General features: G+C 46.5%; 1 pseudogene; it reads left to right on the top strand.

Moving 5' to 3' along the window:
- The first annotated feature begins 746 nt into the window (after window positions 1-746).
- LOC142570605 (uncharacterized) lies at window positions 747-3,830 on the top strand (annotated as a pseudogene).
- The last annotated feature ends 14,225 nt before the right edge of the window (window positions 3,831-18,055 follow it).

Below are 18,055 nucleotides of genomic sequence, written 5' to 3' on the forward strand. Positions count from 1 at the left end.
AGAATGGTTCTATAGCTGCAGGTCGATTATTAAAGAGCATTGCAGATGCCATGTCGTTTATGCTTACATAAGAGGGATTGTCGCAGTTTGCGTTCACTTTTAGAAAGTACATGAACTAGAGTATGACCTCTGAAGATGAAGCGACCACTCATTAGCTTCAACGTAGAGACATTCTGCAGGACTTGTCCTGAAGGCACCGGTCGCCAAGCGGATACCTATGTGGTGAACACGGTGAAGCATCTTCAAAGAACTTGGGCTGGCAGATTGATATACGATGGCCCCATAATCTAACCGTGTGCATATAAGACTTTTGTACAGGCTCATCAGACACTTCCTGTCGCTGCCCCATGTTGTATGTGATAAAAGTTTAAGAAGGTGGGCTCGGTGACTGCACCACAGCGCAGCCACCTAATCCGCTTACCTTTGCGATGCAGACGACCGTCCTCGCATTTGCCAGCCTGCTGCTGCCGTCCCTGGCAGGCCTGTCTACGGGGGCGTCATCGGTGTGCGCACTGCCGTACACTGGAGATGACCCTGGCTCCTGCCATCCACCGCCCGGCGGGTGCTCGTCCCTACTGGATGTGCCGCCAGAGGAGCTGCACACACCGGAAATCACAGTACCATGGATGGCCACATCGACATCAGCAACAATGCCAACATGTATAAAAGAGCTTCACCCGCTGACACCGCTTCGTAGGCTCGGTGACTGCACCACAGCGCAGCCACCTAATCCGCTTACCTTTGCGATGCAGGTCAGTACATCGTATGCCCTCTTCGCTAAAAAATCCAGTAATTATATTTTGGTGCAGTTTCCGAGCCCGCACTGCTGTGTTGCCATTGCCGTTGAGTGTGCTCACGCAATTCATTCCTTGCTCATGCTATCAGGTGACGTTGAGACTAACCCTGGTCCTGAGGGCAACGCTGCTGTACTCGCTGAACTATAGAAGCTAAACGCGGGACAGACCCTGTTGATTACGGAAATACAGGGCCTCAAAACACAGCTGAACACAACAGACCAAACCATAGCAAGCCTAGGCAAACGAATGGCCGATCTGGAAACGCATTACCAAACACTTCTTCAGCTCAGAAACGATATTGAAATAATGCAGTCAACCACAGTCGACCAAGCTAAAAAGATTAAATAACTAGAAACACGCCTGGATGACGCGGAAAACCAATCACGTCGGAATAACTTTATTTTCTATGGCATCCCTGACCCTGCTAGCGCTGAAACGTGGGCTGAGTCAGAAAAACTAGTCATTGATGTTTGCCGCAAAAATCTTGATATAACCTTGGAACCTAACGACATTGAAAGAGCGCATCGCCTCGGAAATCATTCAGCCGACCGAATTCGTCCCGTAATCGTAAAATTCCTATCTCATAAAACCAAAGACGCAGTGTTATCAAATGGCCGTAAATTGAAAGACACAAACTACAGTATTGGAGAGGACTTCTCCCGCACCGTTCGACACGCGCGTAAACAGTTACTAGTGTTTGCCAAAGCCAATTCTAACAAGTACTCCTTGCGCTTCAAAACCCTGCACATCGGCTCAAAACGCTATGTATTTGACGCATCATCCCATGCCGTTAAAGGGATAGTGAATAAAAAATTTGTCGCCGAGATTTCTGTCTCCAGTGAGAGCTGTCACACCGAGAGCGACCAAAACAACACTCTTTCTGAGGAGAAGTGAGCGAAAAGTACTTATTTTAGTGAATATTTCTCAAATCACAGCACCTACCGGCCTCCTCCGAAAGCTCCGGCAAAACCGGATATCACGTCACGCTTACCCACCTCGAGGCCCATTGCGAGCGATCGTCCACACTGAGCGCGCGAAGGGGCGAGTTGACGTTTGCAGCAACGCGCTTTCTTTGTTCGACCGTCCTATTCGTACCGCTTCCTCGTGTGAGCTGTTCGAAAACCTCGTCTTTGATCTCGTGGATTTGTTGTTTGATGTGTGGAGCAGCCGTGTCAACGCCGCAAAATGCCGAGGGTCTGCTGTGCGCATGTGAAAACGGCAGGCAGCGGTAGTCTTTTTTCTCGCGTACTTGTTCACGCTGTAGTTTTGCGCACAGGTGCCGTTTGACCGTAATTTGTCGTTTGTACGACGTTCTGAGCCAGATGTTTGGCCAATTCTGCCAGAATGAATCGAAATCCGCATCGTCTGAAGCGACGGCTGACGAAAAAAAATTCGCCGACATGAGACTGGTGGCGCCATCTAGTGTGCACCAAGGGAAGGAGTGCTCGGCTGCGATGAAACAACGGGACGCTGAAACCGCTGCGCATGTACTCGTTCACTCCGTGAATAACAAGACGTTCCCTGCTTACAGAGGCGCATTTTAGTCACTGCACATGCCTGGCTCCAATCCTCACCCGTTGCTTCATCGCATCTATTCTCAAAACAGCTACTTGCGCGCATCAAGCACTTACCGCGCGAGAGTCGGCAGCCGACTGTTATGCTCACGCCGCCGGCCACACCTGCTCCGATGGCGTAGGTACAGGGAGGTCTACACGCGTCAATATCTTCAACGATTTCTACGTTTTTTTTTTCTTTTTTTGTACAGTGTGTACTCACGGCACCTGTATTGTGCATTGATGGCTTTCAGGTTTTACGCGCTAGCAGCTACCCATCCAAGCGGGCGAAGCAAGCCGCTTTGCGCAGAACGCAAAATAAATTCCTTACGTCCACTGACATTGCATGGCCTGAGGCATAAGCGTCCTCGCTCTGTTGAAGCCAAACATGGCAAAGCGTTTGCGTGAGTGAATCACGCTGGGCGCACCGCCTCGGATGCAACACTGTCAATGAGGCGTGCGCCTCTCGTCTCGCTAACCTATTCGTGACAGGTGCGAGCTTGCGATCCGAGCCGCAGGAACCGCGTTTAAATCTGGTTTCCACCTATGATGCCGCCCCTGATCTCTCGAGGCGAACGCGTGTACACGGAATGCACAGTGTAAACACCACTTTGCTGGTCCAGACTCTCTCGGCACCGCGGAGGGGGACTGCTGCGGCGGGTCGTCGTCAATTTCGCTTGACGACGCGGACGGATCGTAGGCATACGCCTTTATCGTTCGTGGTCGTTCAGTAGGCCGCTCATCCAAGTCGGAGTCATAAGTTCCGCTCATGCTATCGCTCTCACTAGAACTTTGTATTTTGCACTGCTCAGCGCGAGGAAAACAAAACTGCGCAGCCGGCCAGCTCGCTCCGCGGCTGCTGAGGGTAGGTGTGACGTCAGATCCGCCGGCTTGTTGTCGGGAGCGCTTTGCGAGTGACGCGGTGGCCGCTCATAGAGAGTCAAAAATAAAGCCATCCGCTCAAAAGTAACCCGAATAATGACTATATACTATAGCAATCGTGTCTTAGGAATGCAATTGTGGGGTTTTCTCTATATTCTTCGATTTTTATTCCGTATCCCTTTAAGGAAATAGCATAGCAATTGCCCCGTCACAAAACTTTAACAAATCGTCGACCCGCTCCACCGCACAACGTTCTCTCGTTTTCGATAATATTCACTAACATCCGTAGTCTTCTTCCAAAGCGCGAACTCATATCAAAGATCATGTCGTCATCCGGGAGCAACATACTAATACTAACAGAAACTTGGCTAAATAGTGACGTAACGGATACGGAAATTTTGGCCGATTTACCCAACTTCGAAGTGTATCGAAAGGATCGAAAAGGCAAACGGGGGGGCGGTGTTCTCGTTGCCATTCATCGAGGCATATCATGCTCTGTTGTTGACGTCGCATCCGACATTGAAGCCATATGGCTCATCTGTCGCGCTCCCCCCGTAACAGTTCTGCTTGGCGTTTGCTACAGGCCCCCCCAGACTAATCCAGACTTCCCACGTCATCTGAACAACCTCCTTCATAAACTTGTTCTCACATATCCAAATGCCCGTATTCTTCTTTTTGGTGATTTTAATTACCCGGATATTGATTGGCAGAACATAGCTAGTTCCACAATAACGTGTCATGCAGAGGCGAAGAACTTCATCGATGTCTGTTTAAATTTTAACCTCACTCAATTTCCCAACCAACCCGTGTCTCACGAGAATCGGCAAACACGCTCGACCTGATACTAACAAGCAGCCCCGAGAATGTATCATCCGTCAGTTACCTTCCTGAAATCAGCGATCACAAAGTCATGCATGCTTTATTCTCATTTACCTCGACTCAAAAACAGACATCCCATAAAACTATACAACTCTACGATAAGGGTAACTATAATGCAATAACTGAAGAACTTAACACCTTTTTTCCTGAATACGTATCCGCATTTCACACTCGCTCAATTCATTAAAACTGGCTGATATTCAAGAACAAATTAAATCATCTCACTAATATGTTCGTACCAAGGATTACCTTTCATACTAATCGCAATAAACCATGGTTTACCCAGCACTTAAAACGACTCGAAAACAAAAAGAAACGATTGTTTCGTACCGCCAAACGAAACGACACGCCTGCCGCATGGAGGAAATACTTCGAGGCCGAAAAATCATACCTACTTTCTGTTCGTAACGCCAAGTACTCGTTTTATCACAATGACTTACCAAACTTACTTATAAGAAACCCCAAACAATTCTGGCAAGTTTTAAACCCAACACATCCTCCCGATATTAAACTGACGAATTATTCACATGAAGCGGTGACTGACCATGACTGCGCAGAAATATTTAACCATGCATTCACATCTGTGTTCACTACCGAACTCGACGCACCTTCACAATTACTACCCTTTAACTTAGCCCCGCAGGGGCGTCTGCGTCAGCAGGCGTTTGGTGTGTTGCGACACCACGTACCCGAGCACACGAGGGTTGGACCCTCCCGCGTGTAGCCGTGCGCGGCTTAGCCGTGTCCGGGGAAAGGGGGATCCTGGGGTTTGAGCCGATGCCGGGTGTTTGGACCTTTAAGGCCCCCCGGCGGAGGCAACACACCTCTTTGGCCTCTGCTTCACGTAGACGGCACCCCCGGACTGACCCACCCGGGGGAAATCGGCAGTCGCCCTTTCCTGTCTCTCTCACCTCAAATCTTCGTCTTTATCTCTCACTTTTTGACCTTTCCTGTCTTCTTCTTTCTTCCATTTACCTCCTTTCTCCACGGCGGCAAGGGTTAACCTTGTGTGGCTATCCTACCTTGGGTACACCATATTTGGTTATAGCGACGGCGTACGGCTGGCGTCGTGCAGGCTTGTACACAAGATCTGCCGCGTCCCCTCGTTGGGCTCCGTGGTGGGCGGTCGGCGCTGTTGCCGAACATACTCATTTTCTATGGCAGCACAAACCTCTGTCGTCTATGATCGGCGTCTGAAAAGATGCCGCACCGAAGTACCATTCCATTTCTCCTTTCGGAGCAACGCTCCATCCTTCCCCAAGTTCTATGTAGTACACAGCGAAAGCAACATGCCAGTGAGAAAACTCTCACCATTCCTTGTAGCCAAATGCCTCAAAGAAAAAATCGGACCGACGTACAAAGCCTCCAAAATGTCTAGCGGGGACCTCCTCCTAGAACTGTATGATAAAGACCAAGCAGAGAAGCTCACTGACCTTACCAGTATTGGCGACGCCACAGTGACGATTTCACCACATAGAACACTGAACACAAGCCGGGGAGTGATTTCTGAAGAAGACTTTATTGGATTGAGCGATGAGGAACTCCTTGAGGATTTCCAAGAACAAAATGTGACAAAAGTACAAAGAATAGTAATCCGCAGAAACAACCAAGAAATCCCCACCAAACATGTTATACTCACCTTTGGAACAAGCGAAATGCCTACTTCACTCGATGCAGGTTATGTTAAAGTCAATGTCAGAGCATATATCCCGAACCCTAGACGATGTTTTAAGTGCCAAAGGTTCGGACATGCTTCACATGCATGCCGAGGACAAACAACTTGCGCTAAATGCAGCTCCAACGAACACCAATCTGAGAATTGCACCTCTTCCCCACATTGTGTTAACTGCAAGGGAGATCACCCAGCTTATTCACGGTCCTGCCCTTGCTGGAAAAAAGAAAAAGAAGTCATTGCTCTAACGGTAAAAGAAAAAATTTCGTTCTTTGAAGCCAGAAAGCGGCTATCATACCTTCCGCGAAGAAGTTACGCCGATGTGACGCAGTCGGGGGCAGCGTCACAGAGGCCTCCGGAGTCCTCCGAGCCCACGCGCAGTGGTGCTGCAGTGACTCCTCCCGCCCCCGTGGTGGAAGCAGTTAGTACTGCTCCACCCTCTTCGACGGCCCTGCAGACACCAGCCCCGCAGGGCCCTAAAATCAAACGAACCCCAAGGCCCGAGGCAAGTGTCTCGGCGCCCAACTCTCGGTCTTCCAGCGCTTCAGAAAGAGCGATGGAGATCGACACAAGAGCACCGGTGTCATTGACACCGAACGACAAGCGCTCTTTTGAGCGCGGTAAGAGGGACAAGATCCCAATAACCACGCAAAATAAGAAGGCGATAACCTGAAGGTTATCGCTCCTTTGTATCACACTTCTTGAGACCTACGTCACCTAACATCTTTCCTATCTCCTATTGAACTGTTAACGCCATTTTTTAACCTTCAATTCCATAATGGCTTTTATTATTCACTGGAACTGTAGAGGTCTTTTACATAACTTAGGTGACATTAAAGACCTGTTATTTAACTTCTCTCCTGTGGCCTTATGCTTACAGGAAACAAACCTAGGCGAAAAACACAAACATATCTTAAAAGGTTTCACTGTTGTACGGCGCGACCGTACTCAGATGAACCGGCTTTCGGGTGGAGTAGCCATTGTTGTGTAGGGCGGTATTGCAGCTAGAGAAGTTCCCATTACCAGTCACATAGAAGCCGTTGCTGTTACTATTATAACTCACAAAACCATCACCATTTGCTCGCTGTATATCCCACCCCACACCTATTTTACCACTAAAGACTTAGAAAATATAACAGGTCAATTACCGGAGCCATTTGTTTTAGTGGGGGATTTTAATGCTCACGGTACTTTTGGGGCAGTATCAAAACTGACCAAAGAGGGCAAATGGTTGAGGGTTTTATTCTGTCAAATGATACCTGCCTTTTAAATTCAGGTGCACCGACATACTTTTCACCGACTTCCCGCACTTTTAGTTGTATAGATTTAGCTTTTTGCTCACCATCTCTTTTTAATGATCTTAAATGGGAAACCCTCGACAAGTCTTATGGCAGTGATCACTTGCCCGCAATCATCAAATATTTATCATCACCTCCAACCTTAGTCACTAGGCCACGCCAGTGGAAATTACAGCTCGCTGACTGGCCGCTTTTTATGGAAAACGCGAAACTGGAAGTTGTCTTTTCAGAAGAACAAAACATTGACGAACTTAACAAAAGATCACTCAGGTCATAATCTCTGCAGCAGAAAAAGCAATACCGCAGTCATCCGGTATTGTACACAAAAGGCTAACTCCCTGGTGGACTAACGAGTGTACCGAAGCCAGAAAGAAGCAAAATAAGGCCTGGGGAATCCTACGTAGGTACCCCACTTATAGCAACCTTTTATATTTCAAACAGGCCAAAGCGAAAGCACGTTTTATTCGAAGAAATGCGGAGAAATTATCATGGCGAAAATACATAGGTTCAATCAATAGTACCGTCACATCAAAACGAATGTGGGACCAGGTGAGGAAATTTAGAGGACAGTACTCATCATACACTATACCACTACTTACATGTCCAGGCACACAAACAACACTACAGGACCAGGCCAACTTATTAGGTGAACACTTTTGCAACATTTCCAGCTCAGCACACTATTCAAATTCATTCTTAAAATATAAACAATCGGCGGAGAAACAGAGACTGCCCACCACCGGGGCTTCAAAGGAACCTTATAATAACGTCCTCACAATGCAAGAACTGAACAGGGTTCTCTCGACCGGTAAAAAAACAGCAACAGGTCTTGACCGTGTCCACTACACAATGTTGGCACACCTATCTCAAGCATCAGCAGAAACACTTCTTAAATTTTTCAACAAGATCTGGGAATCTGGAGTAATGCCTACAGACTGGAAAAATGCAGTAATAGTGCCTTTTTTGAAATCAGGTAAACCCGCAACGTCCCCAAGTAGCTACAGGCACATTGCCTTAACAAGCTGTCTAGCCAAATCCTACGAAAGTATCATCAACATAAGGCTCACATTCATCCTTGAATCAAGGAACTTAATAGACGTGCGCCAGTGCGGATACAAAAAGGGCTGCTCGACAACTGACCACACTCGAACGACTAGAACATGAAATACGTAACGCGTTTCTACACAAACAACACTGTCTCACAGTATTTTTCGATCTAGAGAAAGCGTATGATACCACGTGGAGGTATGGAATTTTAAGAGACCTGGCGGACTTGGGAGTCCGTGGCAGAATGCTAAACTGTCTATCTGATTTTATGGCAAATAGAACATTTCAGGTGCGTCTCGGCACAACACTTTCACGCACATTTACACAGGAAAATGGGGTTCCAGAGGGTTGTATTCTGAGCACGACACTCTTCATAATCAAAATGAACTCTGTTAATAAGATCATACCATCCTCTGTGATGCACTCAATATATGTCGACGATTTGCAACTGGCTTGCTGCGCCTCAAATCTACCCACTTGCGAAAGACAACTACAAATAACCATAAATAACCTTACACAATGGGCTGATAAAAATGGATTCCGGTTTTCAGCAGACAAAACTGTTACAGTTCTCTTCTCCCAGAAACGAGGGTTACACGTCAATCCAGTTCTCACATTGCATTGTACAACCTTGCCGGTCAAAGAAGACTACAAATTTTTAGGCGTAACGTTTGACAAAAAGCTGAACTTCCTGGCCCACATTAACACAACTAAAATTAAAGCAAATAAAGCATTAAATGTCCTCAAGGTGCTATCACACAAGCACTGGGGATCTGACCGAACTTGTCTACTACGTATATACCGTTCCCTCGTACGTAGCATCCTCGAATACGGTAGTGTAGTTTATGGTGCAGCTAGGCAGTCATACATCAAGCGACTCGATCCAGTTCATAATCTCGGCCTACGACTGGCAAGCGGTGCCTACAGAACATCGCCTGTCCAAAGTTTATATGTTGACTGCAATGAGCCGTCCTTACAGCAACGCAGAGCACTGCTTACACTTTCCTATGTACTACGAGTTCGATCATCACCACAACATATATGCTACATCGTTACACAGTGCAAATCAAGGATACACTACACAAGCAAACCGAACATGATTCGGCCACTAATCTTACGATACGAAGAATACTGTCAGGCTTATGATGTTCCTCACGAGGCCCTGCAGGTTGCTGAAAGGCCACCAAGATTGCCACCATGGTACAACTTTTCACAGCTATGTGACTGGACACTAACACATCTAAAGAAAAAAGACATTCCACAAGAACACATAATACAAGAGTTTCGAGCTATACAAGAAAAATATAAACATTACACGAAATTTTACACCGACGGCTCCAAAACGCAAGAATACGTAGGTGTCGGAATAATTGCGAAAAGTTGGCAAAATAGCATTCGGATAAATAGTTTTTCTTCAGTGTTTACTGCCGAAGTTTTCGCAATATGGACGGCAGTTAAAAAAATTACCAGTGACAAGAAGACGAATACTATCATATATACCGATTCGTTAAGCGCACTCAGAGCTCTAAACCTTAACTCCGCGTCCGAACCCCTACTTGGTGACATCGTAAACATGTTGGCTTATAACGAATACGGAAGAACCATACGATTCTGCTGGGTCCCAAGCCATGTCGGGATACCAGGGAATGAAGCTGCAGATAGATGCGCGTTCATGGCAGCACACAAAGGTATAACGCAAACAACACTTCCATACAAAGACAGTATCCGAGCTATTCGTAAGGCCCTGACATTAAAACGGCAACTAGAATGGGACTCTTGCACAAATAACAAGTTACACACAATAAAACCCGTGCTTAGAGAATGGAAGTCGTGCTGTCACCAGCAACGCTTCTATGAGGTGATCCTATGTAGACTCCGAATCGGGCATACACACCTGACACACAATTTTCTACTCCAAAACGAAAAACCGCCAACTTGCGAGAAGTGCCATGAACCACTCACCGTAATGCACATTATTATGACATGTCCAAATATTGAAACACAGAGGCAAAAGCTTTTACAGAACCTTTATAACTTACACATACCTTTACACCCCGCCTCAATACTCGGAGAAAAACCGCTAGTGCCTTTCGCTGACTTGTTCAGCTTTCTAGAAGAAACCGGTTTTTTACACAGACTCTAATATAACGCACCTTCCACTGCTTTAACATTTGAATTCTTAATATCTTGTGGCTGGCGCAGCATGGCCTTAGTTGCTTTTGCGCCATTAAACCCGAATTAACTAACTAACTTTAACTTAGAAACCCCCATACCGGCAGTCACGTTCGTCGAAGAAGGCATTTCATCCATAATTCATAATATGAAACTTTCATCATCAGCTGGTATGGACCTGATTAATTCAAACCTATTGAAAAATGTGGAATCAATTTGTGCATCATATTTATGTCTCATTTTCTCACAGTCGCTCTCCTCAGGAATTTTGCCTCTTGATTGGAAAACGGGGAAGGTCGTTCCAGTCTACAAATCAGGTAACAGAGACTCGCCCTTGAATTACCGCCCCATTTCATTGACTAGTGTGCCTTGTAAAATCATGGAAAATGTCATCTACTCACAAATCGTAAACTTCTTGGACCGAAACCATTTTTTTCACCCTACACAACATGGGTTTCGTAAGGGCCTCTCTTGCGAAACCCAACTAGCGCTTTTCCTTCACGACTTGCACACTAATCTAGACCGTAATATGCAGACCGACACCATCTTTCTTGATTTCACTAAAGCTTTTGACAAGGTTCCCCACCGCCGGCTATTATTAAATCTCTCAAAGCTGAACCTACCCCCTAATATTCTCAAATGGATTGAAGAATTCCTAACTAACCGCTCTCAGTCAGTCTATCTTAACGGCCATCTGTCTACATCTCTCCCGGTTACTTCAGGCGTCCCACAAGGTTCTGTCCTCGGTCCCCTCCTATTCTTAATATATATTAACGACTTGCCCCTGCATGTTTCCTGTAGAATCGAATTTTCGCAGATGATTGTGTTATTTACCGCACCAATAATAACTGTCACGATCAATACACTCTTCAGACAGAGCTTAACAACGTACTAAATTGGTGTAATAACTGGCTAATGTCCCTCAATCCTAGTAAATGTAAACTCATGTCTTTCACTCGTCGTCACAATCCATATCTCTTTCATTATTTAATTTCTAACACACAGATTGAGCAAGTACAATCATGTAAATATGTAGGAGTCACCCTCTCTTCTAATCTATCATGGCAGGTTCATGTCGGTAACATCATTTCAGCATCAAACAAAACACTCTGTTTTCTAAAACGTCACCTTCGTCTTGCCCCACCACATGTTAAATTGCTCGCGTATAAATCACTTATAAGACCCAAATTAGAATACGCATCCCCCATCTGGAGCCCACATGAAGCATATCTAATCACCGCATTGGAAGCTGTGCAGAATCGTGCTGCCCGATTCATTCATTCCTCATACTCATATGACGTCAGTGTTTCATCCTTGAAAGCTACATCCGGACTGTCACCCCTCTCTTTTCGTCGTCGCATTGCTAGCTTAACCCTTTATCACAAATTATTTTATTCTCCTCTCAATCAAGCACCGTATATCGCCGCCGCATCACGCATATCTCACCGCCCCAGTCATCCCCTCCAAGTTGCCCGCCCACTATCGCGTACTACTACGTTTTCAGCTTCGTTATTTCTTCGAGCAGCCACGGACTGGAACGGCCTATCCCATGACATCGTCGCCATCGCTTCAACACCTGCTTTTCAAGAACGCGTAACAGATCACCTTCAATGTTAAATCACCATCGCTGTTTGTTTTCCTCACTACAAATATAATCCCACCCCTTATGTAACACCCCCTGAAATGGGGGCCTTTAAGGAATAAAACTGAACTGAACTGAAGGTTCATTGTTTTTAGACATTTCTGTTTTAGGTGTTTTAAGTGTGGAATGAAGGTCAGTTTTGAATCTAATGATTCCTAAAAATTTGTGTTGTTTGACAACTGGTATGTGCTGTCCATGTAGTTCTACACTGGGATCTGCAAATGATTATCTTTTTCATGAGAAAAGGCCGCATGAGCTTTTAACAGGATTCAGTTTAAAGCCGTTTTCCTCTGCCAATTTACAAACTTTGTTCAAGCCAAGCTGGACATGTCGCTCACAAATAGAAAGATTACATGACTTGAAACCTAATTGTACGTCATCTACGTATACCGAATAAAACATTCTCTGCGGTATAGATAAGCGCAAGGAATTCATTTTGATTATAAAAAAGGGTACAGCTTAATACCCCTCCTTGCGGCACCCCAGTTTCTTGCGTAAATGGCCTGGATAGAGCCTTGCCCACCCTAACGCAAAATGTACGGTTTGATAGGTAATATTCCCCCGAATACCTATTTCTGAGAGGTCTTGCAAAATCCCATATCTCCAAGTCGTGTCATATGCCTTTTCCATGTCTAAGAAAACAAAGAAAAAACTGCTTATGGATAAAGGCGTTGCGAATGCCTGCCTCAATGCGCACGAGCTGGTCAGTAGTCGACCTACCCTCTTTGAAGCCGCATTGATAAGGGTCGAGCATTTTATTCGATTCAAGGAAATGTAAAAGACGACGATTTATCATTTTCTCGAAGAGTTTGCATAAGCAACTTGTGAGTGCTATGGGACGGTAACTTGAAACGTCGGATGGGTCCTTGCCTTGTTTCAAGACCGGTACTACGATAGCTTCTTTCCATGGGGATGGGAGGTATCCAGCAGCCCAAACAGAGTTAAAAAGTGCCAGAAGAGTCATCTCTGTATCAGTGTGTAGGTTTTTAATCACGTCATACATGATTCTGTCAACTCCAGGTGCAGAGTTCATACACGAGCGCAACGCAGCTCTAAGCTCGACAATATTGAAAGGACAGTTGTACGGTAGATTAGGTCTGCATTTACGGTTTATTGACCTAAGTTCTGCTATTTGTTTATATTTAAGGAATGTTTGTGAATAGTTTATGGAACTTGATACACGCGCAAAATGTAATGTCCAAGGGCATCGGCCTGGTTTTCCAAGGTATTTCCTCGCTCATGAATCAAAGGTAATGTGTTGACCTGCTGCCCTTTTAGCCTTCTCAGCCCATCCCATACTTTAGCCTCCTGGGTATAGGAATTGATGCCAGAAAGAAACCTCTCCCAGCTTGCTCTTCCAGCCTGCCGTCTCGTGCGCCGTCCTTGCGACTTGATATGTTTATATGCAATGTACCCCCGCAGGGGCGTCTGCGTCAGCAGGCGTTTGGTGTGTTGCGACACCACGGACCCGAGCACACGAGGGTTGGACCCTCCCGCGTTTAGCCGTGCGCGGCTTAGCCGTGCCTGGGGAAAAGGGGATCCTGGGGGTTGAGCCGAAGCTGGGTGTTTGGACCTTTAAGGCCCCCGGCGGAGGCAACACACCTCTTCGGCCTCGGCTTCACATAGACGGCACCCCCGGACTGACCCACCCGGGGGAAATCGGCAGTCGCCTTTTCCTGTCCTCCTCTCCAATCTTCGTCTTTCTCTCTCGCCTTTTTCATCTTTCCTGTCTTCTAATCACTTCTCCTCACTTCCTAGTTTCCCGGCGGCAAGGGTTAACCTTGTGTAGCTAGCCAGCCTTGGTTATGCTGTATTTGGTTATAGCAGCGATGTACGGCTGGCGTTGGCAGGGTTTCTCTAGTAGAAAGTCCTGTCACGTCCCCCTGTTGGGCTCCATGGTGGGTGGTCGGCATCGCGGCCGAAAACCAACTGTACTCATGGAAAACGCTTTTCCTAAACTCCCTGATCGCCCTCAGAAACGAGGGCGCACCGAAGAGATCTTCCAGTTTTTCGGACGCCAAGTCCAGAATTTTCCTCGTTTTCATGTAATACACGCAGAAAAACCAGCTAAACAAGTGCGAACAATCTCCCCGTTCCTTGTATCTAAGTCTCTTACCGAACTTTTTGGTCCAGGATATAAGGTGTCGAGGATGGCTAGCGGTGACCTCCTCTTGGAGCTCCGCGACCTGAAACAATTTGAGAAACTGCCTAAACTAATATCATTTGGGGAGACCCAAGTAGTAGTAACCCCGCACCGCACGATGAATACCTCCAGCGGCGTTGTCTCCGACGATGATTTGCTGGAGCTCACTGAGGCTGAGCTCTTAGAGGGCTTCAGCGGACAGAATGTTATAAATGTCAAAAGAATTAAGATGAGGCGAGATGGAAAAGAAATCCAAACAAAACACCTGATACTCACTTTCGGTTCAAGTGTCCTCCCCGAGTCCATCGAGGCCGGTTATATCAAACTTCGTGTTAGGCCATACGTGCCCAATCCTCTTAGATGCTTTAAGTGCCAAAGGTTCGGCCACAGTTCACAGAACTGTCGAGGCCGGCTGACATGTGCCAAGTGCAGTGACAAAGAACATTCCTCCGAAACGTGCCAGAACACTCCACATTGTGTCAACTGTGAGGGCGAGCATGCCGCATACTCGCGGTCCTGCCCGTCCTGGAAAAGAGAAAAAAAAATTGTCACAATCAAAGTCAAAGAAAATATATCTTTCAAGGAGGCACGTAGGCGGGTGTCATACCTGTCTAAGAGCAGCTTTGCCGATGTGGCGCGTAAGGGGGCAGCGTCACAACGGCCTCCGGCGGCTGTCCGACCCACAGGCAGTGAGTCGGCAGTTACGCCATCTGCCCCCGCGGCGGTTGCAGCTAGCGCTGCTCCGTCAACCGAGAAGGGACCATCCTCCCCGAAGGTGGGTGCAGCCCAGGCTGCCCCAACCTCCGAGGCCCCTTCCAGCGCTGGCAACGGCCAGCGCAGCCAAATCCCTCAGGGAGCCCCATCGACCTCCGGGCTGGTGGGCGCAGGGGTCTTGCCCTCCAAGGCGGGACTCCCTCTGAAAACCTCTCGCTCGCAAGAGCGCTTGTCCGGCGCCTCACACGAGGCAATGGACACTACACCTGTCCCCAAGGCGCACCAAACGCCTAAGGAGCGTCGAGAATCGCTCGAACGCTTCAGAAAGAACAAAACACCTATTACAGGGCCTCGAAAGGGCTCTGTAATATAAGGCATCCACTCCGTTTCCGTAAACACAGCACCAATTTACCTTAAACATGGATACACAAATAATTCAATGGAACATCAGAGGTCTCCTTAGAAACCTTGATGATTTGCAAGAACTCATCCACAAACATAATCCAAAAGTGCTGTGTTTACAGGAAACACACTTAAAATCTAAACACACAAACTTTCTCCGTACTTATGTTACGTTTCGCAAAGATCGCGATGATGCCGTCGCATCATCGGGTGGTGTTGCGATTCTTACTCATAGAAGTATTGCGTGTCAACCTTTACAGCTACAAACGCCCCTTGAAGCAGTGGCGGTTCGAGTTGTCCTACTAAACAAACTCATCACCATTTGCTCCCTTTACATACCCCCGCATTACCAACTGAACAAACATGAATTTCACTCCTTGATCGATCAATTGCCAGAACCTTATGCTGTTCTTGGCGATTTCAAATCGCACAGCTCCCTGTGGGGCGACTCTCGTATAGATGCGCGAGGTCGCCTTGTTGAACAGTTCCTTTTTTCTTCTGGAGCGTGCCTTCTCAATAAGAAAGAACCCACATATTACTCTCTTGCAAACCGATCCTTTTCGTCAATAGATCTTAGTATAGTCTCCCCGTCTGTACTGCCTGAACTTGAATGGGAAGTTACCGACAACCTTTACGGTAGCGACCACTTCCCTATACTGCTAAGATCATATAAAGAAAACGAATATCCACCATACGCTCCTAGGTGGATGATTCAGACAGCTGATTGGGAGAAATTTCGATCTCTAACTAGTATCTCATGGGCTGACCTCTCTTCGTTAGGAATTGACGCTGCAGTCTAGTTTTTTACAGCATTCATAATAGATGTCGCATTTAAATGCATATCAGAAGTAAAAGGCTTGGCCTGCAAACGGCGTGTCCCATGGTGGAACGACGATTGTAGGATCGCTCGTAAAAAACAGAACAGGGCGTGGGGGTTGCTACGCGCTTCTCCCACTGCAGAGAATCTAGTCAACTTTAAAAAAGTAAAATCCGAAGGCAGGCGAACCCGCCGACAGGCCGGACGAGAAAGTTGGCAGAAATTTCTATCGAGTATTAACTCGTTCAGAGATGAGGCGAAAGCCTGGAACAGGGTCAATAGGATAAGAGGGCGACAAGCACATGCACTCCCTTTGGTAAACACAGAAGGCGATACCCTACAAGATCAGGCAGACTCACTTGGGGAATATTTTGAGAGCGTGTCAAGTGCAACAAATTATACACAATCCTTTCTCAAATACAAACAAACAGAAGAACGTAAGCCATTAACAAGAAAAGGTCGAGAGAATGATCCTTACAACCGTCCTTTTAGTATTGCTGAATTGAGAGCTGCCTTGAGCGCATGCAAGAGCTCCGCACCAGGATCGGATCGAATCATGTATGAAATGCTCAAAAATTTACACACGGACACGCAAGTTACACTACTCACACTTTTCAACACCATCTGGGATGCAGGGTACCTTCCAATCGCGTGGAAGGAAGCCATTGTGGTCCCTGTTTTGAAACAAGGAAGAGACCCTTCCTCAGTGGCAAGTTACCGCCCAATAGCCCTCACAAGTTGCATTTGTAAGGTGTTTGAAAAAATGATAAATCGGCGACTCATCTTTTTCCTTGAACAGAGCAAAATGCTTGATCCTTATCAGTGCGGCTTCCGAGAAGGGCGCTCAACAACTGACCATCTTGTACGTGTAGAAGCAAATATCCGGGACGCATTTGTACACAAGCAGTTTTTCTTATCCATATTCCTCGACATGGAGAAGGCCTATGACACAACGTGGCGCTACGGCATCTTAAGAGACTTGTCAGAAATGGGCATTCATGGCAATATGCTAAACATAATAAAAAACTACTTGTCCAATCGTACATTCCGGGTAAAAGTCGGCAATGTACTGTCACGTCCTTTCATACAAGAAACTGGTGTACCCCAGGGAGGCGTGCTTAGCTGCACGCTCTTTATCGTGAAGATGAACACGCTTCGTGCTTCACTACCACCCGCCATCTTTTACTCTGTTTACGTGGACGACATTCAAATAGCTTTCAAGTCTTGTAACCTCGCAGTCTGCGAGAGACAGGTACAGCATGGCCTGAACAAAGTGTCAATGTGGGCAGACAGGAATGGATTTAAGATCAATCCTAACAAAAGCTCTTGTGTTCTTTTTACAAGAAAGAGAGGACTTATCCCAGATCCTTGCATAGAACTGCATGGACAACAGATACCTGTTAACAAAGAACACAAATTTCTAGGTGTCATACTTGACTATAGACTCACTTTTGTCACCCACATTAAAATCTTAAAGAAAAATGTCTAAAAACAATAAACATAATCAAACTTCTATCCCAAACTACATGGGGTAGTGACAGGAAGTGCTTAATGAATCTCTATAAAAGCCTGATTCGATCGCGACTAGACTATGGCGCCGGTATTTATCACTCTGCCGCCCCGAGCGCGCTAAAGATGCTAGATCCTGTTCACCATCTAGGTATCCGGTTAGCCACTGGCGCTTTCAGAACGAGCCCGATTCAAAGCTTATACGCGGAATCAAATGAATGGTCCCTCCATCTACAGAGAACTTATATCAGCCTTACATATTTCCTTAAAATACAATCCAATCATCAACATCCATGTTTTAACACTGTTAACGATATGACCTGCACTGCACTTTTCCATAATGGCCCCTCTGTAAGAAAGCCTTTCTCGCTTCGAGTGAGGGAGCTTAGTGAAGAAATGCACGTTCCACTCCTCGAGCTTCGCCTAATGCATCTAGCCAAGCTGCTACCTCCTTGGGAGTGGCAGCTCATACAATGTGATATATCTTTCGTGGAAGTCACAAAGCATGCTCCAGAGATTGAAATCAAG

This window comes from Dermacentor variabilis, chromosome 2 (genome assembly GCF_050947875.1).
Source record: "Dermacentor variabilis isolate Ectoservices chromosome 2, ASM5094787v1, whole genome shotgun sequence".
NCBI classification, from domain to species: Eukaryota; Metazoa; Arthropoda; class Arachnida; order Ixodida; family Ixodidae; genus Dermacentor; species Dermacentor variabilis.